Source organism: Lemur catta, chromosome 5, assembly GCF_020740605.2.
Source record: "Lemur catta isolate mLemCat1 chromosome 5, mLemCat1.pri, whole genome shotgun sequence".
Lineage (NCBI taxonomy): Eukaryota > Metazoa > Chordata > Mammalia > Primates > Lemuridae > Lemur > Lemur catta.
This window is the reverse complement of record NC_059132.1, coordinates 98,925,167-98,952,824: the sequence shown is the minus strand read 5'-3', so window position 1 is coordinate 98,952,824 and position 27,658 is coordinate 98,925,167. Positions and strand designations below refer to the sequence as shown.

At 37.1% G+C, this 27,658-nt stretch overlaps 1 long non-coding RNA gene across 1 annotated transcript; it reads right to left on the bottom strand.

Annotated features, from left to right (window-relative positions):
• Positions 1 to 8,832: 8,832 nt before the first annotated feature.
• On the bottom strand, positions 8,833 to 20,912 carry LOC123637716. Its single transcript, XR_006735036.1, has 3 exons — positions 20,856 to 20,912; positions 10,354 to 10,460; positions 8,833 to 9,265 (listed from the first exon to the last, which is right to left on the bottom strand). It is a non-coding gene; the product is annotated as an uncharacterized LOC123637716 (long non-coding RNA).
• Positions 20,913 to 27,658: the final 6,746 nt, after the last annotated feature.

The window sequence follows — 27,658 nt, the reverse complement described above, 5'->3', positions numbered from 1 at the left end:
GAGTCTGTATCATGTACCAGCTTCTGATAACCAATTTATATTTACTGCTTATTTTCTGTCTCCCTCAACTAGAATTTAAGGTCTAGAAAGGCAGGATTTTGTTGTGTTTGGTTGCCTGAATGAAACTCAGCTTTAGGACTGCGAGCACGCGATAGGTATTCCGTAAACATTTGCTGTAAATGAGAGAGATGAAGATGAAGGCCCAACTTAAGAAGTATTGAGAGGGGCAGGTTTAGGAAGAAGAGCGTGAGTTTTGTTTTGAGTATGTTAAACATGAGAAGACTGTGGATGAGCTGGTGAGGTGTCCGTGTAGAAGCTCAGAGCAACAGCCAACACTAGAGAAGGAAAGCTAAGAGTCACCTGCGCCTGAGTGATGTTAAAGCCCTAATGTGGGTGACAGGCCAGTGGTGCCTCAGATGACAAAGGACCAAGGGCAGGATTCTAACGAATATCATGAGTAATATTTACCATATTGTAACTGATAAATAGTAAAATCACATCTTCCCGTAAGACAATCTGGGGGGCTAACTGGTGGTGGTGACATGGTGTAGGGCAATCCTGAGAGGCAGGGAGGTTGGGATGATTATCACCATCATCATAGAATTTCTCAAAGCTTAAATTAGTGCATCACCAATTACCCTGATGGATCTAAAACCTCAGGCTGGGCTGAGCCTGGACTTCATGGTTTCCTCTGTGTTTTTCCAGGACAAGCTTGCAAATCCTAATATTCTTTACATTTGTCAGAAGAAATGAGACCCAAGTTCCTAGACTGCATTTCTCATTAAATTATTTTGATTCTCAGCTAATTGATATATAATCAGTGGATATCCCTAAAATGACCACGACTCTGGCTACCAGAGTGCTACCGGGCCAGGTAGCAGTGTGCTGACACAGGACATTCAAAGCTTTGTTGCCTTTGGAACTGGCTGGATTCATTTTATGAGGCTGAAGAGGTTGCCTAGGGCCTAAGATAAAAAGGAAAGTGTATTTTAAAAAATTTTACAAGATACTTCAAAATTAGCATACTTTAGGTTCAATATTATTTTGTGATTCATGTATCCCATGTATATTTGTAAGGATATTTCTGGAAAATCAAGATATATTCTGAAATTATTTGATTCTTTTTTTATTTTCCTTTCTAGATTCTTCTCTTTCAAAAGATGATTATGACATTTCACTAGTGGTTTTGACAGAATGAGATACTGGATTCCCAAAACAATAGGCATGTGTGAAATATCAGATTTGTCTTATTTCCAAGATAAGGACAGTGGCCACTCTCGTCTGGAAGAGAGCCATCTCTAAGACTAGATCCTGGCAGACAGTATAGAATGTGTGTATTTTAATTAAATTATTTTTCTATTTAATCTGGCGCAGTGTGTAACCTCTATGGCTCTTTGCTCTTTTCCTGGCAGTAAGGAATTCTGGAGCAAGGTAGATCTGATCCTCAGTGTTTTCTTACTTACGAACTGGAGCCACACAAAGTTTAACCCTAGAATGATTTGTGCATTAAAAGATATGCAAAGGAAGGTTTGAATCTGTCATAGCTACTTTTAGGGCCAATAAACTGCTAATCTTTGAGAACCATGTTTAAGTGCAGACAATCCTGGATGTTGAATAGTAAAGGGATCACGTGGGGAGATGCCATCAGAGAGTTCAGCTTCCCCAAACTGGGGGACTGAGTTTCAGACCTGAATACCCCAAGCAGCAGAAAGGTTAACATGTTGGGGACACATGGATATGAATGGCCTGTGCAGCTATCAAAGGTTAGAAAGCCATTTGGCTAAAATGGAAATTGTGATATGCATAAATACAATTCTCTATCAGTTCAGTGATGATCACTCTTGAAATAAGAGTGACCGTAAAGATTGAGGTGAACAAAATGTAACGGAAGGGAATGAGAGGGTGGGAGGAGTGTGCTGGGCACCCAGGCCAAGTACTCACCATGATTTATTGTCCTGTAAAAGAACCAACATGAGACCTGGGCTCAGTATTACAGTTCCCTGGGGCATTAATGGAAGCATCTGAGGAATTGTGCATGGGGCTTATGAAAACTATTGTCAGCTTTATTCCTTTGCTAAGCACCTCCTGACATCTTCCTATCAGCTGCTAAGGGCTGGAGGAGCTTCTCACTACCCCACTTGGCAAGATCCTTACCTCTCCCAAACTTCAGCAAATCCACCTTCAGTTTTCAAAATAAAGGGGAGGAGCCCTTTTGTCACCCACGTTAAGGACTATAATAGACTTTCCACTGATCACAGGTGAAATGATTAAACTGCTAAAAGTTGCACATATAAAAGTCACAGCCAGATCATGCTCTAGTTGTAGTTAATGGAGCAACATGTCACGCTTCTAGATGTGAGGGATAAAAGGTTAGAAGGAGACAAAGAGCAATTTCCCATCATGCCTCTCCCTGATCTGTATTATCTGAGACCGTGGTATTGGAAAATGGATGGTCTCTAAAAGTAGAAATAAAAAGTCAAAAAAAGCAATGATGGGAAGGTGGGGAAGGTTTCTTAAAGGCCGAAGGTCTGTCTGGACAAAGAAGGAGGACAGAGCGTGAAGCAGTTACTATTTTCTTGCTGAGCAGGTGAAAGGAAAAAGAGAAATCCATATTACCGAAAAGATTGAAAAAGAACCCGTAAAAATGTTTCTCAGTATCAGACCACCAGATTATTGTGTTTCTTAAACTGAGAAGCTGAAATACCAAAGAGAGGTCAGAACTCTGCAAAGATACATTGCAATGGTTGAGGTCTGGCTTATTGGGGTTGCACAAATTTTTCTGCTTAAGAACTTTTAACTTACAAATGTTTATAGATAATAACAGTCGCTCACCAGAGCATAAGCTTGTCAGCTCTGCCAACCATCAGCACATGCCTTCCTGATCACGCTGTTGTTTTAGTCTCAGCCACTTTGCTGTCTCAAGCAGTGGTTTTCATGCTTTTTGACCACAGTCTACAGTAAGAGATCTAGTTTACATTCTGATACATAAATACAGGAATATATACTTTAAGTGAAAGGGTCACAAGACAATACTATTAATACTTTGGCAGGCACTTTGATATCTCCTTTTCTTTGTTATTCTATCCTATTCTATTTTAATGCTGGTCACAACTCACTAATGTTTGCGCAGGGCCAAGTCACAGGTTGCATGTGATCTACAGTGTGAAACACATTTGGTTTAAGGTATTTTTTTTCTTTTTAATTAAAGCAGGATCTGTATATAAACTTATTTCATAGAAACAAGAAAATGAAAATATTTTTAGAGATATTAAAATAAGAGAAATATAAAGCAGTGATAGTTTTCTGATGAATCTTAAGTTGTGACTTTGATCACTTTTACTATGGATCACCTATGTGGGTTACATTAGATTTATCGATCACCTAATGGATGCTCTACGCTTAGATTAATAGGAAGGGTTGGTCCAGATGGAGAACTTCTATTATACTATATTATTTTTGTCTGTGTTTATCCCTTGTTAGTGTATTATTATAATATATGAAATTAATATTTTAATACAATTTTTCTTATTTATCTGAATTTTACTTTAGGAGGCAAATTATAATTGCAAATAAAGAAATTCACTTCTGTATACATAAATATAACAAGAAGTTTGTTTTCAAATAAATGTTAATTCTGGAAGTCATTTTGGCTTTTATCATCAATCTTGGAAGCAAATTTTTATGGAATACCCTACTTAAGACACAGGAAAACACCTCCTGGGAACTTTTTAAAAATTTATTAATATTTAAGTTTTTGTTATCATATATATTTTTTTCTATGTGTAAAATACCCAAGGAAGAAATCTAAACATTTATTTGAGTAATCCAAAAATTATATTCAGTCAATAATGCCAACTAAAGAAAAAATTGTGATTTTGGTTAAGTTTTTCATTACTTTGTTTTTTCTTTTTACTGAGTATAAAAAATAATTCGGTCAAGTGGCTTGGATTTGATTTATGCTGAAATAACACTCAGATCAAAACACAGCTTAGCCCAAATTCCAGAAAATGGAAAAATTCCCTAAGTGTAACCTGATATAAAATTTACTCTCACCTACAAAATAAGCATTGTGGCTTAGGAGAAATAGAAATTATAGGCTAATGAAGATAGAGATGTGGCCATTTACTAAAGAATCCAAGGGTATTTATAATGTCTTTTTTAAACTGATTAAGAATGTGTCAAAATATAATATACTAAATAAAAGTTTTGATTAAATGATTTCATTCACTAACGGTTAAATTAGTTAAGCATGATTAAAGTGAACAAGACTTCACAGAAAGGGAAGAAATACATTACTAAAAGAAAATAACCAGTTTGGGATAAATTTAGTCAGAGTTAAAAGGGGAAAAAAAAGACAGAAGATAAGATTAGGGCAGAATAGAAGAAGGGAAAATCTGTAAAGGCCTAACCTCAGTGTATAGCCAGAAAGTGAGAGTTGCTATGAAATGTTTCTCCAGACATGTTATGTTAGCTGATGAAAATCTCACCTTTGGGATATCTATGATTTTAGTGGGTTCTGAAGTCACTGGTTGCTTCCATTTTTTTTCTGCACTTAAAACGATGTCCACATGTGAGTAAAGAAGACGGGGTAAGAATCTGCACCTCTAAAAATGACTGCCTTTGCCTCAGTTGTGGCTCTTCAAAGATCTTGACCTGAGGCTAAAATCAAATGCATAACCTACATTGAATCCAATCAAATATCTAATTTGGGGTTTACGTGTATATGTATTTTCAATGGTAAATTAAAGTTTATGAAATGCAAAATGACGAAAGGTAAACACAAAACTATAGAGAAATTAGTACCTTGACATTTTCAGTGAACTTCACCAACATTCAAAAATTTTTTAAAACTATAAAGTACTGTCTTCAAAAGAAAGAGGAAAAAAAACCTTTACCTTAACAGATGAATTTTTTAATAAATGGCTTGACTGTATGAACTATGAAGAGAGTACAAAATAAATATATGACTTCAGACTTCTAAAGCTGAATATAACAATGGAATTCAAAGTTAAAAAAAAAGAGCTTCTGGGTGTTTTAGAATTTTTAAGTCTTTGCATATGGAAAATTCAGCCAGAACTTTAAAATATTTGAATGCTTTTATCACCATGTTCTGCTGTATTTCCTTTCACAGTAATCAAGTTTGTCAGAAGGTCACAGACTCAAATGGAGAACAGAGCATGGAAAACGTTCATTGACATTCTTAATGCACATTCTTGTCTCTTTTTTACAAAAATGAATAAAGGCTACAGTAAACATCTTGATTTTTTTCTTTAAGAAGCAGAATAAATTGTCATCTTTTCTCATATGAATGGAAAATGTATGTCATAAAATAGAAAACAAAAAATATAGAAATGTAGAAAATGTATGTCATAAAATATGAAAATGTGTCACCTCATATATTAAGTGTCTGTGTACTGCTACTGCAAAAGATATAATTTAGTCACTGAGTCTAAAGTTTTAATATTTTATACAATTAAAATAACTGAAATATGAACCCTACATGTATTCTGTTTGTCAAAGTGCATAGTCATGAAAAAATAAAGATAAACTATTTTCATTAATATTTTAAAAATGAAGAAGAAAATCTGATTGTATAATTCAACCCAGATTCTAATTTTGTATCCAAGAATAATACATCATAAGTTTCTTAGTTTTATTTTTTATAAGAGTGCTAAGCCATTTCTAATCATTTTACATATTTTATTTATTTTTAAAGAAAGCAATATATATAACACATGACAACACTAAACACAGAGAGTGTAAAAATTAATGAGTCACTGTTTACCCCAATCTATTCCAGCTCCCTTAATTCCTACCAGCTTTCCAGTAGGAATTCCATAAACTAGAATAGCTTACTATAACTGTAATTGGTATGCAAGTAAGCAAAAAGATTTATTTGGACACAACTGACACCTTTACAAGGTTAACTCTGTCTCTCTAGTGATATTAGTTTAGTTTTCCATCTATTCAGGTCTTATTTATGTCTGTCAGTGAAGTTTTATAACTTTCTGATATAAATTCCAAGAACCCAAAACCATTGCTTTATTACCTCAGGATACTTTGGGACTTGTGACCTAGGTGAAATTCATTTTGAATTACAGAAAAAGAGATACTTGTTACCAATAATTGTGACTGGTCTGAGAGTTGAACCTGCTTGCAGACTAACTGTTTAGCCTGTTCTAGTTTCATGACAACTGCTGGATGACAGGAGCTCCTGGGTCAGAGACAAAGAACAGTTTACTACTCAACAGAGAGTTTCGTTTAACTCTAGTTCCAGGAAGCCGTTCCACAGGGCATTGTGATGCTCGCACACACAGTAGATTACGTTACAGCAAAAACTGAGCTTTGGGAACTCCTGTTTCGTAGCATGGGTGTTAAGCATTCCTATACTTGGTTTTAGAAGGAGGAGCTCTTTCTATCTTTCAAGACTATAAACAAATCTGCTCTTTGTTTCTGGTCAACAGCAGGCTATTACTAGTTAAGTTTTGAGGGATTCAAAGTTACACACAGATTTTCTACTGTGCAGGCGGTTGGCACCTCTAGCCCCCATGTTCAACTGTATATATAAATTGGGGGTTTTAGTTATTATAATTTTGAAAAAATTAGTGGCTTAACATAATGTATTCTTTAAGAATCTTCTGATATATAGTATCCCTTTTTTCTATATTAAGTTTATTAAAGTTGTGCCCACTTAAGTTATATACATATGTATATGGAAGGTAAACTGTTTGATCACTGCAATGGGCAACACCGAACAGAGAAATATATTATATAATACTGGTTAAAATTTATAAATAATTATTATTATTTATTATTGAGCTGCAGATATTTAAAAATATTATTTCTTATCTATGCAGCAAACCTGCAAGATGGATTTGAGTACCTTATTTTGTAGATGAGAAAGGTGAGAAACAATTTCTTTAAGTAACTTAAGAGGATCACATAGCTAGCTGTTTCCAAATGCTGTCTGGAATCTAAATTCTATGCTCTGCATTTCCTGCTAAACACCACCACCTCTTGAAAAGACTTTTAAGTGTAAATGTAGAGGAAAGCAAATCAAATACCTCAGAAAATATCAAGGCAAACACATTAAATAAGATTATATTGGGATTACCTAAACACATTATGGAGACTTCCACTTCTGCCCACAAAGAATTATCAGCTACAGCAATTACTTTCTGAGAATAAATGATGAGAAACTTGCGGAAAACAAGGTGCAAAGCAACAGTGTTTAGATGACAAACAGCACAGGGCTGAAATATCTGTAGAAAAAAGAAACAAATCAGGTAAGACTTATGGTTACTGGACTTACTGGAAGAATTTTCTGTAGCAATGCGAGGGGAACCTGAACTGAAGCCCAGCAATGGAGTAGATGGTTTTTATCAAGAAGGGAAGTAAAGAATGTAAACATTGAAATAAACATTTTGTATTTTAGATGACAGCTTCCTGTAACTTCTTAGGATTAGAAGACAATGACATTAGAATTAGTGAAATTTAGAAGGCGAAAAGGAAGTAAGGAAATAATGCCATCTTCTACTACTACTGATAAAAGCAACAGGAAGGAGATTTGCACCAGGAAAGGTAAATTTGGACTTAAGCCGATGCTCACTGCTATAATTACCTGCTGTGTCTATTTTTGATTCTGCCTGCCTTGTGATACTTGATATCATAATGAACTGTTGATTGTGTTTACGAACATTTGCAAGGTGCTCATTTGCTGCTTTTTTTCCAGCTGGAAATGCTGTTTTGTGTACTGAAAATGGCTTGACCAGCTGAAAATAATTCCATATCATTTCAATTTAATAGAGATACATTTTTACCTAAATTCAATTTTATGCAAGTTTGGTGCAACTTGCAAAACCGCATCCTGGAGAAAGAAAAAAAAAAAGCCATATTATGTGTATCATTCCCTTCAAGCACTCCTATGCTTGTACATTTGTTACCAGAAACAGTTTTATGATTTGGGGATGGCAGCAACATTTTGGAAGAAAAATAACTTTTATCCCCCCAAATCATCATAAATTGTTTATTCTAAAAGCCATGGGAAGCTTTTCAAACAATATAGCAAATTTCTAGTATCTTCTTAATACAAATATACAGAAAAATGAAAAGTGAATTTGTACTCAAAATTTTTTTGGCATGTTCTATCTTAAGAAAATCCACAGTTGAATAGAATAGATATACTCCCATAATTAACTATTATTAAGAAACTATTAGTAAGTAATTAGTACCCTAAATGGAGCTCTTAATCAAAAGAAACTGTTAGTAAGCAATTATTAGCCTAGATGGCTCTCTCAATCAACAACATTTATTGAGCAACATTAGGCTTTGCAGATTGGAGAAATGTTAAGAATTGTGTAAAATTTATCCATGATGAAGAGCAATAGTATTAGCAATGATTCATCGTTGGCTGGGCGCCTGGCCATAAAAGCATCATATCAGTAATTTTATTTTTTCCCCAAATTTTGAGGAGAATCTGTTATATTATTTGTACAGATGAAGGAAACAAGACCAGGGAGATTAAAGAATTTGGCCAAAGTCACAAAGGTAGTAAATGGCAAAAATAGGATTTGAACAATGGCTTATTCTATAATAAAACCTATAGATTTTCTTGTCTGTTGTGTTTCCTTTTTTCTCTAAGATACAGCAAATAGACAGTTTCAAATTTGGCAGCTCAAAATGGACAGTTCCACCACTAAGAAAGTTCCAGAATGTTTTCTATTACACTAACTTGATGTGTTGATACAAATGCTAATGAACCTGCAAGGGGGTTCTTGTTGCTCACTGTACAGAAAACCAATTACTGAGACAATGAAGATTGTCTGGGAAGAAAGGAAATTTATTGCAGAGGATGCATCAACCAGGAGATAGGAGGAAGGGATCACCTCAGATCAGCCTCCCAGTCAACCGGGTCAGTTTTTCTGGAAGCCAAATGAGTAATGCATGAGGGGAGTGAGCATCATTACATGTTTGGGGTGGAGTGCAGGGCACGTAAGCACAGTGAGAAATCATGCTCGTACATACATCATATGACCAATGGCAGAAAAGTCCCTCTCAGGGCAGAGATTTTAGTAGTATAATGAGCTAGGGGTTGAGATTGGTCATTCTTTCAGCCTTATGCACAGGCAGGATGCAGGGAGTAGGCTGTTCAGTGGGTACCTGGGCACAGTGTGTGGTGGGTTGTCGCTTATCTTGTCCTTTCTGGACAAACAGGTGGAGTAAGTCTTTGTAGTTATCTCATGGTTGCAAGGAGGTTCCACCTTTTCTGGGGAAAAAAAAAAAACAAACTCAAGAAGGAATGTATCAGTGTAAAGAAAAGTTACAAAGTTCTGGTCAGCAAATCTAACTGGCCTGGTAACTTGAAACATAAGAGAACTATAAAAAGGCATTTTTGCTTATGGAGCCGGTTATACTAACAGCCAGAAGCCTGGGGGGGGGGGGCGTTCCAGATTCAGCTTATTTGCTAACAACCCTGTGGTGCCAAATGGTAACTTCTTTGGGCTTTAGTTAGTTGCCTTGGCTTTAAAAGGACAAATTGCAATAAATTCTCCTAGAAGTTTTCGTTTTCTAAGAGCCTATAAATCAACTGAAAGATATACAAAAAGTAACAATATTATGAAGAAAATTTTATTGTTTCTAAGTTAGATACATTTTCTCTCATCATTTATAATAGCTATGTAAGAGTCAATATTAGTGATTATCACAACTTATTTTGCATATACATTTCTTTTAGATATTTAAATTGCTCTATATTTTTGCTATTATGAATAACACTGTGAGGATGTTTCCTTATATGTACGTCTTTGTAAGATTACTTCCTTAGGTTATTTATATTCCTACAAGTGGAATTGTTAAAGGGCATATTCATTTAAAATATTTATACAAAATTCTTTCTTATACAATGGGTTTATGAATAAATATTTTCCCAAACCCATGACAACACCGAGTATTATTAACCTTTTTAATAATTTACAAAATATTTCTAGTATGGCCATTTTTCACATCTTTGTTTCATTTTCCTTGTCCCTTTTATCAATTTCCTGATTGCTTTCAGCTCATTTCAATTACTGATATGTAAGATTTAAGGTATATTATATTTATTGCACAGATATTAAGTTCATAGGCCAATGACTGTATTTTAGTTATTTATATCTATGTTACAAAAATCATGCCAAGACTTAATGGCTTATAATAACCAGCAGTAAACATCCTGATTTCTGTGGGACAGGCATTCTGAGCCACTCGGCTGTATATTTTTGTGCTTAGGTTTGATGAAGAATGGACAGTGATGGAGAAACATGATGGGAGGACAAAAGGAGATGCTCCGATGGACATAAACTGGGAGGGACTTACAAGGCCTATTTGTCCAGATTCTTCTCTGTGATCCATCATCTTCAGAGATAAGCATGTCCCTTTCCTCCAGGAATAGTAGAGGCACCACTCACGGGATCTTTGACCTGCTTCAGGGGAGAAGCATTGGAAAAGGTTAGAATCACCTTCCTATTGCTGCTGTTTTTGCAAATGCCAACATGCCATATTTTGGGGTAATGTGTCTGGATAGAGATGCAATATAGCCTAGGATCTCCTCCTTGCAAATCTGCTACCACATCTCTGGGGTGTATTTAGCCAATAGAAGTCAGGCTTTTCTCTAGAATTTAGTGTCTTCTCACCTACATTGGTGATGTTTCTGAAATAGCTATATGACGTCACTAATGGAGATGAGTTCTGTGTAGTTTGATACTTTCTTCCTGCCCTAGTGATGCCTGGGTAATGATGTAAAGTAGAGCCAGAGATTCTGGGAGGCCCTAAGCATGGCTTTGAGTAGTTTCAAAAGGAAACTAATGAGTATCAAAAGGAAAACTAGGTGAGGTCTTAATCCCTTCCTTAGTTTGGGCCTTTTTCCCCAAAGAAATGTATCTTTTATTTCCATAGGGACTGACTTTGCACACTGTGTAAGAAGAAGCCTTGTTTGAATCACAGAAGGTACTATCATCTCCCACCCTGCCATGGGTCCCCTCCAAACACATTATACTTGAATAACTAAGAAGAGAACTCTTCAAAATGAATGCCATTCATCACTTGATGCATATTTTCAAAAAAGAACATTTTGTTAATTAGCTTGCTAATAAAAGAAAGGAGTTTTTGTTGTTATTTCAATTAGAAAACATAGCTTTCCTATCACAGTCTCAGTCTTTTAATAAAATAATTTCCTGCTGTCCACTACATCTTAATAATCAGTTTTCTAATAAAATGCAGAGTGATAAAGAATTAATTAGTAACACGTCTGAATTTTAGGGAAATTTAATGGACTGGTGTTGAGTCATCTTTGGTAAGTTTATGAGAAAGCTAATTAGGTGTGATAGTTTTGTTTGCATAGACACTGATGGCTAAGCCACTACCTGCTTGGTGTTCAGAAGTATAGTTTAAATAGTGTAAACCAATATACAGTACATGTGAGACATTTATAATCCTGCAAAACAATGACAAAAATCAAAAACCATATAAAATGGAGGGGAAGCATTTTTAGCAAAATTTTGTTTCATATTTGTATAATCTAAAATTCTAATATAATGGTCCTAAAGAGATGTCCACAAACTCATCTTTGCAATTTTAAAGCAAGGGAGGATGGTGACAGGGTTAGAACCTAAGTTATTCAGTTCCACAGGCCACTCCCTTTTACCGCAAAGCGAGATCATCTTCTGTTTTCAGTCCTATGTATTTATAACACATTTTAACCTACCAAACGCTGGGAACCAACTGCAAGCTATTCTTCTACCTTGACAGACATACAAAATCATTAATGTAAAATTTAGTGTTGCAAGATTTTGAAAAAATATTTTGGTATTAAATTTAAATAGCAAGGGCATTAGAATCAGACAGACCTAAATTAAGTCCTTGAGCTATGATTTATTAGCTGAAAGGCTTGATGCTAGTGAGTGACATGACCTTGCTGAGTCTTGGTTTCCTCAGTTGAAGATAAAAACATAATCCTATCTTGCAGGTTTATCATGAAGATTAAGCAGTATTTTATATATAATGTGCAGGAACTAAGGTCTGATACATTGTAAGCATTTGATAAATAACCCTTATTATTATAATTTTCAGGAACAATTAGAACGTTACAGGGTTCATAAGAGACTAAAAAGGCCTAGGGCCTACATTGCAAACAGTTTAGTACCTGCATTGTTTCAACAGAGGGAGCAGACATAGAAGCTCAATCTCCGTCCTTGGTATTCTATTTATTTTTACTATTTAACAGACGAAAGGAGTAAATGAAATGAGAGAACCCTTACTGGCAGAACTAACCTTTTACAGAATGTGTCCTCTTATAAAATTAGAAGACAGTCACTTTTCAGAACTACCATAAAACAATTAAATAGCCACCCATCGTTACTGTCAGTCATTTCCAACTCAACTCTCATCTGCTATTTCCATAGTCCACTCCCCTATGGGTAAAGACTAACTTATAATAAATGTATTTCCTACACCTGAGAGGCCACACAGGTATTCACATTTTACAGGGGGTAATATTTTCTTTGGCAGTCTCTCCCCAAGGCACTTTATATCCTTCTAGTCCATAGCAGAAACAGTAAAATTTCCAAATTCAATGAACTAAAAAAAAGGTCTAAAAGCTTAAGCCCTATAGAGACAGAACTATAAATACACATTATTCTACACCATTTAAAAATTGTTTTGTAACATTTAATATTATTATAACATGACTGTGTTTCACGAATTCATATATACTGTGAATACAGTCACATACCTAAAAATATTGAACATGTTAAATATGCTATTAATTTTATAAAACCAAATTTAGCTAAAGTTGTGTTTTCTAGAAAACAAAACAAAGATCTGCAAACATCAATTTATAAATGAGAATGCATTTTTATGTGCTTGTTGCCTAATTCATTCACAAATTGTACTCTAAATGAAAAATATATATCTCCAGTAAAAAAAAATCTCATTAGACAACAATTTATTTCAAATTATTTTTTTGTCCACGTGTTGCATCTGTGGGGAAGAAAAAGTAATATCTTTTTCTCACCTGTCACAAGGTTCACGGCTGACACCCCTATAACAAAGGATAGATGAACAAGCGAAAAACTTACTAATTTACTTACTATAAGTTTGACTTGACACAGGAGCCTTCAGAAATGAAGACCCAAAGACCCAGGGGGAACTATTTTTAGGGACAGTCATGCAGAAGTACAACTGGAGGACAAAGGGCATGATCAAATAGTCATAAACTGGAGGAACTTAGTAAGGCCTGTTTTTCTTGGAGTCCCTGTATATCATTTCTTCCCTCTGGGGTACAGCAAGCTGCCTTTCACATAAGGAAAGTCTTTGGGAGGAATGGGGCAGGAGAAGATCCAAATGAACTTCCTGCTTCTGCTGTTTTCTCAAACGCCATAGGCCATATTTTGGGGTATTGTGTTCTGAACCCTGACTAGTCTTTGCTGAAATATAGTATATTTGTGTTCTTTTATCTTTAACTTTTGTACATTTTAGGGCATTTCGTTATATTTTTCAAATAAAGTGATTTATTTGCTGAAATCATATGAAAACAAATTCTAGTGAAATCTTTATAAATAAAATTAATTCAAAGATAAATTCTATATGCTACAGAGTTATGTAAAAAGTATCATATTAGATCTATACTGTCTAATGATCTTTCTCTCTATTAATGTTATAAAATATTGATCACTGGTAACCCATAATACTATAGTTTTTATATGTGGCCCATAAATTTGAATTTTAAACAAATATCCCATGTGATTTTTTACATAATCATCAAATAATTCTTTCAGGAAGATTGACTTGGAGAATTGAAATTTTATTCTGCATTTTATAATTATATATAATTAAAAATAATGCTTCTCAAAAGTGAACTGTCCAGTCAATGAAGTCCAAGACTTTAGAGGCTTGGTTTCTGAAGATTACATGTGTTTCACTGTAAGTGTAGTCTAACAAATTCCAGGAGAATTAACCACACTATAGGGGCCAGGAAAGGGGATTAATAGCACACTGTATATTGGAGACTTTATTTTATTTCATGTCACTAGAACAATTGCTGCAGAGATGATATAGTTTGTTATGTTTTTTATGTAAAAACCATGTCTTCTCACATGGATGACTGAGAGCCCACATTTCAATAAAATTATAACAATTAGAGGGAGTTAATGCCTAGAATAATAGCAGAATTGGCAATTCTTATTTAATCTTGAAATGGCTTTCAAATCTTGAGAAAAGACTCCTAAATTTAAAAGTTTGGAAGTTAAGAAGACATGTTATAGGCTTTTTATAAAAAAAAAAAAAAAAAAAAAAACCCAGAAAAAAATAACATTAGAGAAAACTTAGGCTTGTACACTAACTTCCATTCATGTTGTCAAAATTTGAGACATCACCTAAAAATTGATGGAGTTGGTTTTTTTTCTAAGAGTTAATATAATCTAAAATTCTAAAGAAAATTTTTAAAAGCTCAGCAATTTATGGATGACAGGTTTAAAATGGGATACTAAGGGAAACTGGGGCATTCATTCATGCATTCAACAAGTATTTATTTGGTAACTATTAGGTCTTGGGGAATGTGCTAGAGAATATATTAAAGAACAAAATTTTGAAAGTCCCTGCTTTCATAGAACTTGAGATTCTTTGGGGACTAGAGACAAAAAGCATTTTTTTTAAAGTGATGCTGGTACTGTGATAACAAAAGTACAGGATTCTATGAAGTAAATATTAGGAGATAATTGAAACAGAGGTATCAGGGAATTGTGGGCAGCAGGCACAAAATAATGAACAGATAAAGACCTCAAGCACTGAAAGTAACTAGCTAGATACAGGAGAGGATGGAAAGAAATGTGTTTCTCAAAGAGAACTGCAGGTGATGATCAGAGGATGGAAAGAAACTTGGCATGGCTGGAGCAGGGTGTTCAGTGTGGGAGAGACGGCAGCAGGGAGGTAGGAAGGGACCAAGCCAGGCAGGGTCGTGTAAACACGCTAAGGACTGTAAAATTTAGAGCAGTGGGAAACCACTGAGATTTTTAAGCTTGCAAAATTATATTTGCATTTTAGTAAATATAATCCAACTGCAGTATTGAGTCTGGAATGTAGAGCGAGAAGGTGGGAGGCAGAGACACTAACCAGCCTGCTGTGCTGGGACTGAGAGTGGGAGCCGGGCTCAGGAAAAGGCATGCAGTGAGGAGGCATGCAGGAAGGGAGTGTGTAGGTTCTGTGCTTGAAGAAAATGGAAATGTAACTAATGGCAATTAGGTTTTTCATGTAATTGAATGAACAATGTTCCCCTTTCCTTGGATAGAAAACACTGAAGAAAGAATCTAATGGGATCAATATAGATTCAGCTTTGGGCATGTTTATGTTTTCCATGGGATGTATAAATGACCCATGGGCTGCAATATATAGGATTTAGCTCAGGAAAATCATAAGATGTGTAGGAAACAAATATCAAAATGGTAGATACAAGTCCTACCTTATCAGTAACTATGTTAATGTAAATAGATTAAACATTGCAATCCAAAGGCAGACATTAGCAGAGTAAAAAAAAAGATCCAATTTCATGCTGTCTGCAAGAGACAAACTTTAGATTCAAAGGCACAAATAGACTGAAAGTAAAAGGGTAGAAAAAGACATGCAAACAGTAACCAAAATAAAGCTGCAGTAGCTATATTAATGTCAGACAAAATAGTCCTTAATACAAAGATTATAACTAGTGATAATGAAGGACATTTTATAATGATAAATGGGTTGATTCATCAGAAAGGTATACCAATGAAAAACATATATGCCATTCCAAAATATGTGACTGAAAAACTGACAGAATTGAAGGGAGAAATACACAATTCACCAGTTGCAGATTTTAATATCCATTGTAGCAACAAATAGAGCTATTAGGAAGAAGATCAACAGGGAAATAGAAGACTTTAACAACACTATAAACTAACTAGACCTAATAGACATTGATAGAACACTCCCTTCAACACTAGCAGAATACAGATTGTTCTCAAGCAAGTATGCTGGCCATTCTCCAGGGTAGACCATCATTAGGCTATAAAACAAGCTTCAAGAACTTAAAAAATATTGCTATAATACAAATATTGTAAAAGTAGAAAGGTCCTCACCCATCATAAGGGTCACAGTTGATACTCCTATAACAAGAGACATGTTAACAAGAGAAAAAATAATGACAAATTCAGTTAATCGAAATTTTACAACACACACAATTCTTCAGAAATAAAGACTCAAAGACCCAGAAAAAACTGTCTATTTTTATGCTCAGATTGGATAAAGAATGGACAGCCGTGTTCAGATGATTAAACAAAAAGATATAATGTAATGGTAATAGATTGAGGGGGGAAACAAAGCAAGACCTGTCTGTTCAGATTCCTCTTGGCCTCTCTGTGCAGCATCCTTCCTCCAGGGTGTGGGGCAGGACACTCTGGAATGGGGGTATTCAAGGGAGAAGAGAGAAGAGAAAGAGGGACCTGTCTAGGTTTTATGGCTGGTTTTGAGGGAGAGGGGTCCTAGGTTCTATGACCCACCTTGGAGAAGAAGAATTCTGATTTCTATGACTTGCTATGAGGGAGGAAAAAGGGATGGGGGATAGGAGGCCAGGAGAAGGTCTGAATGAGACTTTGCTTCCAAGCCCTTCCCACGTCCTTCTGCTCCAATCACTTAGCATGCCAAGGTGCCACCCTTTGGGGTACCATGATCTGAACCCAGACAGTATGTTATGCAACAACAACACAATGGAATTTAATTAGAAATCATAACAAAAGGAAATTTGGGAAATTCATAAATATGTGAAAATCAAACACCTTCCTAAATAACCAATGGGTCAGAGATGAAATCACAGTAAAGTTTAAAAAATTAAAAAATACTTTGAAATGAGTGAAAATAAAAATAAAACTTACCAAAATTTATGAGATATAGCTAAAGCAAGCCCATAAAAAATTTACACCTATAATGCCTATTTTAAAAGCCTAGAAAGGAGATCTGAGCAGACTTATAAATATAGATTTTCAGATTATCAAGGTATAGATCAAGGTTTTTTATCCTTGTGGTCCTGGGCTTCAGAAGGTCTATGAATTCCTTGAATTTGAGTTCAAAATTGAGTGTCTATGTGCTTTTTTGTTGGGGGCCTTAGCTCTTATCAGATTTTTGCAGGGATCTGTAAGCCCCAAATCTATTAAAAACTCCTGAGATTAATAGTAATCGAAGCTATGGGAATATATAAAAATTATTTCTTCCCTCCACATGTGACCAAGAAAGGTGATTGGAAAATAATACTTTAGGGGAGGAAAAAAATAATTTTATCCTTCATAGTTTTTCACTAGGACTTCCTGTAACAAAAGATCAATTAATAAGAAAAAAAAACTCAGAAATTTATTAACGTGTATATATACCCCACATATATACATGGGGGATACCCACAAAATGAGGAGACCACAAAGAGGTGGTTTAGAATTCTGGTTTATCCAGCATCTTCAACAAAGATCAGTAGCTTTTTAGAGAAATGACAAGACAAAGGAAAAAGACTTGGAATCTCTAGAGGCTACAAAATTGGGGAAGACAAAGAAATCGGAGTTGGTTATGTAGATTTCTCTGGTGTCTTCCTGGTGGAGAGGGGAGGAGAGATACCTTTGCCTCTGCAAATGTACGTCCTGCTCTTCAGGGAAGGCGGGAGGGCAGAGAGCATTTCCTACAGCTGCTTCTTCTCAATTGCCTCCAGCTCAAAATGATCTTTATATCAAAGAGGCATATTTTGGGGTGGCATATTCTGGTTTCCTATAATACTAAGGAGATTTGTGGGACGTGGTAAGATTGAAAGTGGAAAGAAAGGGGGATTCACAACAGTCACGAAGAAAGTAGTTGTAGAACTGGGTAACTGTCGGGCCAGAAGAGAGAGTTGCCTCAGGTCCAGGGGAAGGGAGCATGTCAAGATGTGGTAGTGGTCAGCTCCAAAGACCACCAGAGTGTAAGGACTACAGCCTGTCTGTGAGCCAAGTGTATGGATGGTGGGTTCAGATGGAAATGGCCGTTGGTTTTACCAATAAGGGGATCATGGTGGAAACTCTGCCTGGCATCCATGGAAGCTGCATTACTGTGTGCTGAGCAGAGTGGGAGGTGACACAGTGAGGTCTGAGGGTTAATCATGTCTTCAAGAAGTTGGGCTGAGATGAGAAAAACAATAAGATAAAGCAAAAATAAGATTTAATGACTTTATAGCTTAGTCTTTAAGACTGCCTTCAGAGTGGACAATGGTGTCTTTAATAACACATCCCTCTGTACCTAACGCAGAGACAGAAACAGTGCTAGGAGAGCCGTAGATGGGACGCATTGCATAGATTATCAGGTCTCTGCTCTATATAGAGGGGATAGTGGCCCTCGAAACCAATGAACCTTTACAGAAGGAAGAGTTTTATATTACTTGTAACTTGCAGTAAAAATCCACTGTTTAAAAAGTTATGTACATTTGTGCCTGTTTTTTACTTCTTTTTACATGTATGGTCCAAAGTGTTGCTTCTTTCATTGTAAAGAGAAGTCACACAATGGGACTAGAGAACACACTTCGCCAGGCCTGGTCCACTCACACTACCCGGCTACCTCCCAGCTCTTCCAGAGTAGGTTGAATGATCACTTAAAATGCTTTGGCTTCCAAAGATATTTAGAAGCTTCTCATTTCCTCCCCAAGAATTCAAACATGATTTTTCTTTAGCAGGCACCATTGAAATTGCATTAGTGATAGTTTCCCTTGGGCTTATCGTTTCCCTATCCCTGTCTTCTTAAAATGTAAATTTTCGTGAATGCGCTCTCAGTTAACAATTTAGTGAGAACTAGTCGATAAACTCTCTTCTTGCCTGACTTTCTTCACTGGGACAGATGAAAATATTTTAAATGGGTTAGAATTGGGCCTACAATAGGACAGTGGGAACCACAATAATCTTCTATTAATTTTCCAAGTTCCCAGGACTAATTATGGCATCAAGTATAAGCATTCTGGAGAGGAAAATTAAAGAAAACAAGCATTTTACACTGACTGTGATCCAGGTGCATTTACATATATTTTGAGAGGCAGTCTTGACAGAGGCTAAGAGCAGGCAGCTGACGTCAGACGGCCTGAGTCTGAATTCCACTTGGTTTCTCATTAGCTGAGTAGCCTCAGTCCGGTTTCTTACGATCTCTATGCCTCAATTGCCTTATCTGTAAAATGGGGATAATAATAGCAGCCACCTCATATGGATGTTGTGAAAATTAATTGCCATATTTTAACAGTGCCTAGGCAAACAACAATTTAATAAATTATAGCCAATACAGTTATAATCACATTTAATCTTCAGAGCAGCCATCTAATTTCTACACTCTCATCCCTATCTTGGCAGAAGAGAGCACAGAAGCATACAAAGTCTCTCCTGAAGCCTGGTAGCCAATACATGACAGAACCAAGGTCTAATCGATTCTCTGGCACTTTCTGCTAGATCACCCTGCCCCACATGTGATTAATGGGCCCCTGACCTCTCCTGTCTCATTTTGTAGTCCTGATTTATGTCTTTATGTGTTATTGTGAGTAATATGTTTACAGAGAGTCAGAAAATTATAACATTGAAGAAAAGGAAGCCAGAACTGAGGCGGTCAGGTATGGAAGAGTTATAGCAAGATTTTTATGTCAGTTTAGCTCAACACTTCTGCGAAATCTCTCTTACTTAGAGGCTGAAATCTAAGAGACTTCCAATTTATTCCAATTTTCAAATAGAAGATTTTAGTGGACTCATGTAAACATAGACTATGTTGTTACATAAATAAATAAAGAAAACAGAAGATGTGGCACAGATTTAAAAAACTATACTTCTTGGGGAAAATAAAGTTAAATAAAATCCTCATCACAAGTTCTTGTGTATTTTGAAATTCAGATTGCACAGTGAGCTTGGATTGCCAATATTCTTCCTGCTGTTGTTTTCCAAAGAGATAGCTCCTACCATTCATTACACACAGAAAGTGGCCAGGAAGCTTTAGAACGTTAAATGCAGGGACAGAGCTCTTGATCCTAGCCTACAAGATGTGCTTTATACATCCAGGAAGACTACTCAAAAAACCCCAACAGTGACACCATGTTGCTAGAATAGTTTAAGAAAGATTAAGTGAAGAGAAGGGAGTTTCATTTTCTTGTGCTGTCAACGCCCACAGTGATTTTAGTTGAACGTAGCCAAGAAAATAAACTGCAAAGTAATTAAGAGGAGGGCTAAACCCAGATTTGTTGAGCTTGCTTCTTAGAATAGTTAATATTAACTGACTTACGTTCAGATTCACTTACCTTGGCAAATGTCGTGAAAACTAAATCATATAAGCTTTTGTAGCCTAACACTCTTTCTGAAATGGAAAAACTACTCAGCCTAGGAATACCTCGTTTAATTTTGAGGTGTTTCACAGACTGAAAAATTTAATTTTACAAACAAGTGCCAAACATTTTGTTTATCTGTGAAAAATAATCATTTCAAGAAGCAATCAATTACTGCAATAAATAAAATTGGTACCCATAACTATTCTTCCAGTCTGAAATAGTGGGTAGTGACTATTTTTAAGGACATTTTCATTGACTTTTCTATGTTATCTGACACTTTAAGAAATGTCAGACGACATTGTTTCAAGTATTCTTACTACAATCCTTTGTGGCTCAGTTCAAAGACAAATAGATGATGAACTGTGGAACCACAGCAATGGGTGGAGACAATTCCATGTCTCTGTTACAGACCCAATTCAATGGTTTCAGAGGTTCTTTAAATGTATGGATTGAAATGTACAAAGAAATGGTAGATTAGACATCGGAGCTTTCTCCTTACCTCTCCAACGTTGTTTCGACATGATTCACCCAGTAAAAATGAAAAGTAGAAATGAAGCTTCCTCTTATTCATGGTGATTACGGGGCAGAGTACATTTTCAACATCCGGTTGTGTAACCCTGATAAAGCAGCTAACAGCAAAAAAAAAAAAAAAAAAAAATCATTTTAAACAAGCTCCATCCTTTGTTTTTGTGGTTGAAAAGATTAAAGGATATTCAATGCATTGTCCACAGCAGCCTTAAGCAATCTAGCTTTCTTTCCAAAGCATTTCTTCCACATCCTCAGTTAAATTCCCAGACTGTGATGCCTGATGTCCTTCCGACCAAATATGCTATCATTCACAGGTCCCAGTGATGAGCTGGGTGCCTTACATCAACAGTCATCTGCACCCCAATTAGCACAATATCCCCACTTTTAACAGATGGGTTAACCAAGGCAGAGAAATGAAACTTGCCCAGATTCACATAGCCAAGATGCTCAGTGTTTGATTTCAAAACTCACACTTTAAATTAATGGCACTATGCTACCTCTCATTATTCTAAAAGCCAGATTTTGTAATTTGGGAAGAGTTGAAATTTCAAAATATTTTAAATTCTCAGCTCAAATTCATTGACAGTTTTCATTTACTTCTCCACAGCATGCACATAAATATATAATATGTGTGTATATATATATATACACATATATAAAATTTAAAAATATACTTTATGATATAAAAATATTTTAATTATATATTTTTAAAATATAGAAAACATATATTTTTCATCTTTTTCATTATTCCAAGTTTTTGTATGTTTATTTTTTAATATGAGCAATTAGTTCCTCTTTTCTTTTGTTTTCTTTTTTTCCAAATGTCTAGTTCACAATAATTCCACTTGAATTGGTAATTATTAGCCTTTCCTGCTCACTCCTGGAATCATAAACCTTCCTCTTCAACACTCTGGATTTTGCATTATTTTTTTTATCTGCACTAAATCTTCTCTTATGCAGGAGCCAGGGTGAAAAGAATATATAAGAAGAAGACTAGGAGAAGGAGAGATTTATGTTTAATGCCTTTGATTCTACAAGGTTTCCAATATTATTTTAAAGAGAAATACAGAATTATTTACTGTAAAATGTTACCCTAAAACTTGATGATAAAATATGAAAAATCTGAATGTAAATTTAACACTTTTCAACTGCCCAAATAAGAGAAAAGTTAAAAAAAAAAAAGTGATTCAAAATATTTAAAACAAATTAGTTTTTCAATGGTCTTAAATTTTATAAAAGATAAATAATTCATAAAAGTTCAAGGAATTTATTTCTTCTGTTTCCTTAAAACTGTAAAAAAAAAAAAAATCTCAGGACCACCCTCCCTGCCCCAGCTCCTTATGCAGAAGGGAAGGTAAAGGCCTCAGGCACCTGTGAAGGACTGGCCCCACTGATCATTCATTAAGGAAATTTTTTGCTGGCCTCCCATATGCAAGGGATGCAAATTGTAGCTTTAGGTCTGCAGGCTATGCCTAGCTCCTAAAACTGAAGTCTGTTGGATTCCACACTAATTATGAATTACAGGTTTATCTTTCCTGGTATGGAACAGACACAAGACAGGATCAGATGTTTCCTATAAGCCTGCTGCAGTATATGATGTCACACTTACTTGTAATTAAAGCAGGCGGCAGTGTCATATTTGCTTTTACACACTTCTTGCCTCGATTTAAGCCTGTGCTTGTCATTTAGATGATTTTGTAGTAAACTGTTCTTATTTTGTTATAAAGTTTATTTTGAACCAAGGTTCAATTCTCCACGAACAATCCTTTCTTTGAGTTTTTAATGTGCAGACAGTATTTCATTCTGGATTTAAGAGAAGATACTTGATTTTTTTACCAACAATCATGGCATATAAAATTGGGAGGAAATAAATAGCATCGGCTTGTTTCCTTTTGTTTACGAAATCTCATTGTCTCAGCTAATTGCCTAGAAGATAGACCAGCTCATGCTATTCGTTAGTGATATTTATTTTGGGGGCCGGCAGATGCATATACTTTAAGTATATACATATACTTTAAGTCTTCAGGGCAGCAACAGTCACTCACAGTGACCAGATTTGCAGGGGAGCACACATCTTTCTGTCCCACAGGGTACACTGGGCATTCCTGTGTCTTCACTCTCTCCTCCCCGTGAAAATTTCTGCCTCCTAAATGGATTGTGTGCTCTTTCCTTTCCATCCAGATGCTTCTCCTCTGTCATGGCGCGTTCCCTGTTCCTTCTTCTGTTTTGTACCTGGCCGGGGATCTCCACCGTGTCTGACCTGCCATGCCACTTACTTCCTCCAATTCATTCTGTGACACTTGATTATATCTTGTCTTGTAACATTCTCCGAATATTTCATGGATCATGTCTCTCTGAAATTACTGGATTCCCTCAGGGAGGCGGCATGTCAGTCTTAACTTTGCACCCTCGTGCCTCCTTGCACTTTGTGGACACACAGCAGGCAAGTGACAACTACCGAGCTGCAACAAGTTTGAATTTCTTTATGGGAGAGAGAGAGAAGGGGGAAGGGGCTTTGGTGATGGATGACAATTCATTAGGTGTGACGTCAGAACCGGAGTCAAGGGGCTGGAATATGCTGTAAAATCCTCCTCTGATTTCTGCACTCCAGGACTTCCCGTCTGCCACTCTGTTTCCCAGAAGTCAAGGTTGTCACTGCTCATGACTGCGGCTGCGCTTCAGTGTGTCTCTTCCCCACTTCTCCTCGTTGTCATTGAAGATATTCCACGTTCTCACAGAGGCGGCGCTGGATCCGCTTGCGTGCGGATCACGCGTCAGGTTGCCCGGGCTGGCGCTGCAGAGCGTCCCCAGGCCCCGGAGCTGGGCCGGAGCGACGTCCCCAGGGACCCTCCGCCGCCGGGGAATGAGCGGGCTCCCAGGACGCTCTGCCGGTGCCTGTGTTCTGCAGTCTGGTGTTAAATGGGACTCGTAAATGACATGATGGAACTGCTCAGGGTGACAAACGTGGCGCCTGCAGCAGGGTCCCCGCGCAGCTGTCGGTGCCGCCTCAGCCCCTGCGCTCTGCGGCCGCAGCGGCGCCCTTTTATGCCTGTCTATCTTGGTGTATGGCTGCGTGTTTCAATCAGTGAATGATTAGACAGCGTGTCCCTATGATGACAGAAGCTGACGACAGCTTTTGCCACCGTCTGCCGGGGAGCGTATGTCAGCGTGATGGAGGGTTTATGTGCTGTAAATCGCTCCATGACCCCGGGATCGTCCTTAACGTGATCCTCACAGCAAAGCGGCTCCGAATTGCTTGCTGAGTGCTGAACCCAGTTCTTGTCCTGCGTGCTCCTCCTGGACTGCTGCCGAAACACCAGCGATTCCCCAGCCTGAAACCTTAAATAGCTTGAGTAAAGAGCATTATTCAACACTAGCATTATTTTTTTGTCAGTGACCTTTTAGTTGCATGTGAGAAGAAAATAAAACAAAGTTTACTGTGTACCTGGCTTTAATTTACTGGCTAGAACATTATCAACTATATTTTGACCAACATTATCATCAAACCTTTTCAGACTATCTCTGGGGGCAAAATAAATAAATAAATAATAAAATAAAGCATAACAACAATGAAACAACCTATTCATAGCTGCCAAATTCTATGTCTAGTGATTTTTGTTGAAAGATGAGAAATTTGGCCTACTGAAACCGGATTACACTCATATGCATTAAAAAGAATAAAATAAATATTTCTGGTAAGAAGTTTGGATACAATTAATTTAAAAATGAACCACAATTATGACATGACAACTTACACTGAATTTTTAAAACAATGTCCTTCTGTTATACAATTTCAAATAAAACTCCAAACAAACATTTATATTTAAAAATAAGGTATACATTTAGAGATAGCTTTTCTCTTGAAGAAAATGCCAGCAAGCAAAACCCATGCAAAACCACATACGGTGTTTTTGAGTAGCTATATTTGTTGGCATGTAAAAGTAATTTATGATTTCCATTAAAGCAATTCAAAATTTACTTATTTGACACTAATGCTCACATTCAGGAAACTTCAAATCCAGAGAATAAATTATCGTTATCCTAGAAACCCTGGGCTATTAACAACGCCGCCATCCTGCAGCCATTGCCATGGTTTCCATCTTTCTGGGTGTCTGGGTGCCCAGTGGAGCATGCCCTGTGTCCCAGGCAGAGTCACATCCTCCCACAACCAACTGCTGTGGGAGAGGGGAAGCAAGCAGGACGGGGGTGGGTGAGAAGTTGGGCCATGACACAATCAACACCAAGCCTCAGTCAACCTGCCAGTCGCTCTGAAACTGGACAGGCCTTTGCAGCTGCCAAGTTATCTAAACAGGAGGAGTCCTAACACCTTGGCATGTACCTGGGGAGACGGTGGCTTTCTTCAGCCGAATGTGATTCCCCAGAAGTCTGGACTCAGCAGTCTATTCCTGGGTGACGCGCCCAGCATTGAGGGATGAGTCCTTCAACACAGAAGGGACTGTGTCACAGCACAGCATCCAAACAGCAGCACGCAGGCAACTCAGGGACTTCTGTGTTGCAAAGTAGGAAGCACTTTGGTCCGGGGTGGAACTTTTGTTTTTCTTTCTTTTTCTATTGGGGAACCAGTGTTCTTTCTTGGGTCCCCCTATCTTCAACTGGGGCCTCTCAGGGCAGGTAGCGTCATTTCTTTGGCATGCAGGTCATGGGCTTGCTTCTTCCTGAATCAGAAGCAACGCCTACCAGTCATTCTGTTTACATAAAGAGAAGGGAGACAACTGTCCCCAAACCACACTTATTAAACCATTCTGTGATCATCTGCATGTCCCTATATTGGCCGTTTGGTTGATTTACTCCAGAGTGGGGGAACATCCACATTTTTCTCTGCTGTCTTGGGCTCTGAATGTAGCTTTCCTTTAAATATCAATCTCATCTCATCTGCTATTAATATTTTCCCAGAACTTTTCAAAAAATCTAATCTATTCCCATCACCCTTGTTTTTCTGCACCAGTATGAGTTTTCTTCTTAAACCTATGTTTTCTTCCATTTCATTTTTGAGCAGGAAGCTTGTGTGTTAAGTCCTTACCCCAATTGCAGGTGCCGTGCCAGCTCAGCAGCGTGGAGTGGATCTTGGCATGGCTTTGGGCAGACATTCCTCCCAGGTCTACCACTTATGGCCTATGTGACTTCAGGCCAATTATTTGTCCTCTCTGAGACCCAGTTTCTCTTTAAAGTGGGAATAATAATATTTGCTACATAGAATATAGGATATGAAAATGCTTACCATGATGCTTGGCACGTAACCTGCACACAAGAAATGATTGTCCTCTTACTTCCTTCCCATTTGTATTCCTCATAATGGCAATCAGTGTGCCTCGTATTCTCAAGAAAAAGTACAACTTTAATACTTTAATAAAATCCAAAATCCATCAGAAAACCAGAGTGCAAAAAAACCTTAAAGATTCAGTGAGGCCTGGTATATTTTTAAAGTGGCTTAAGAATGTGACAGTGTAGGCAATGATGCATGTGATATTATCACCGCTGAGTACTACCTTGAGATTTCACAGAACGTCACATGTCATGGTGACAGCACTGTACATTACATCCTTCTTGCTTAACACCTTTGCTTTTAATAATGCTTTATCTTCTATTTTTTATAAAATTGATTGATTAAAATAAAGACAAACCAGTTATTACCTAGAAGCAGGAGGTCAATCATAGACTCCTCTAAGATATATTAAATTCAATTAGAGTTACTTAGTTGTGATAGTTGCGGGGTATGAAAGAAATATCGCAGGACTAGGCACGCCAGATATTTGACTTTGCTCTGAGCCACTCACTTTAACCTTCAGCCTCAGTGCACTAAACAATAAAACTGTATTAATATTATCTCCTACGTTAGTTTCTTGGGGCTGCCATAACAAAGTTCTACAAGTTCAGTAGTTTAAACAATGGAAATTTATTTTTTTACTTTTCTGGAGGATGGATGTCCAAAATCAAGGTGTTGACATAGTTGGCTCCTTCTGGAGGCTCTGAAGGAGCCTGTTCCATGTCTCTCTCCTATAGCCACGCAGTAGCCAGCAACCCTGCCGTTCCGTGGCTTATAGATGCGTCAGTCCAATCCCTGCCTCTGTCGTCCCCTTGCTGTCTTTCTCCTAGGACTTTTTTCTGTGTCTCTACATGGCATTCTTCCCTCTGTGTCTATGTCCTAATTTTCCCCATCTTATACAGACTCCAGACATCGGACTAGGGCCCATCCTAATTCAGCATGACCCCATCAAAACCAATTACATCTGCAAAGACCCTATTCTCAAATAAGATCAAATTCACAGGTCCCAGGAATTAGGACTTGAACACATTTTGGCGGGGAACAAAAATTCAACCCATAGCATCTCCTAAACTTAGAAAATTCTAGGCCGGGCGCGGTGGCTCACGCCTGTAATCCTAGCTCTGGGAGGCCGAGGCGGGTGGATCGCTCGAGGTCAGGAGTTCGAGACCAGCCTGAGCAAGAGTGAGACCCCGTCTCTACCAAAAATAGAAAGAAATTATCTGGCCAACTAAAAATATATATACAAAAAAATTAGCTGGGCATGGTGGCTCATGCCTGTAGTCCCAGCTACTCGGGAGGCTGAGGCAGGAGGATCGCTTAAGCCCAGGAGTTTGAGGTTGCTGTGAGCTAGGCTGATGCCACGGCACTCACTCTAGCCTGGGCAACAAAGTGAGACTCTGTCTCAAAAAAAAAAAAAAAAAAAAAAAAAAAGAAAATTCTATAGTGGCTATGATAGTTAAAGTGTTTTGTATCATGCATCAGAAACCCAC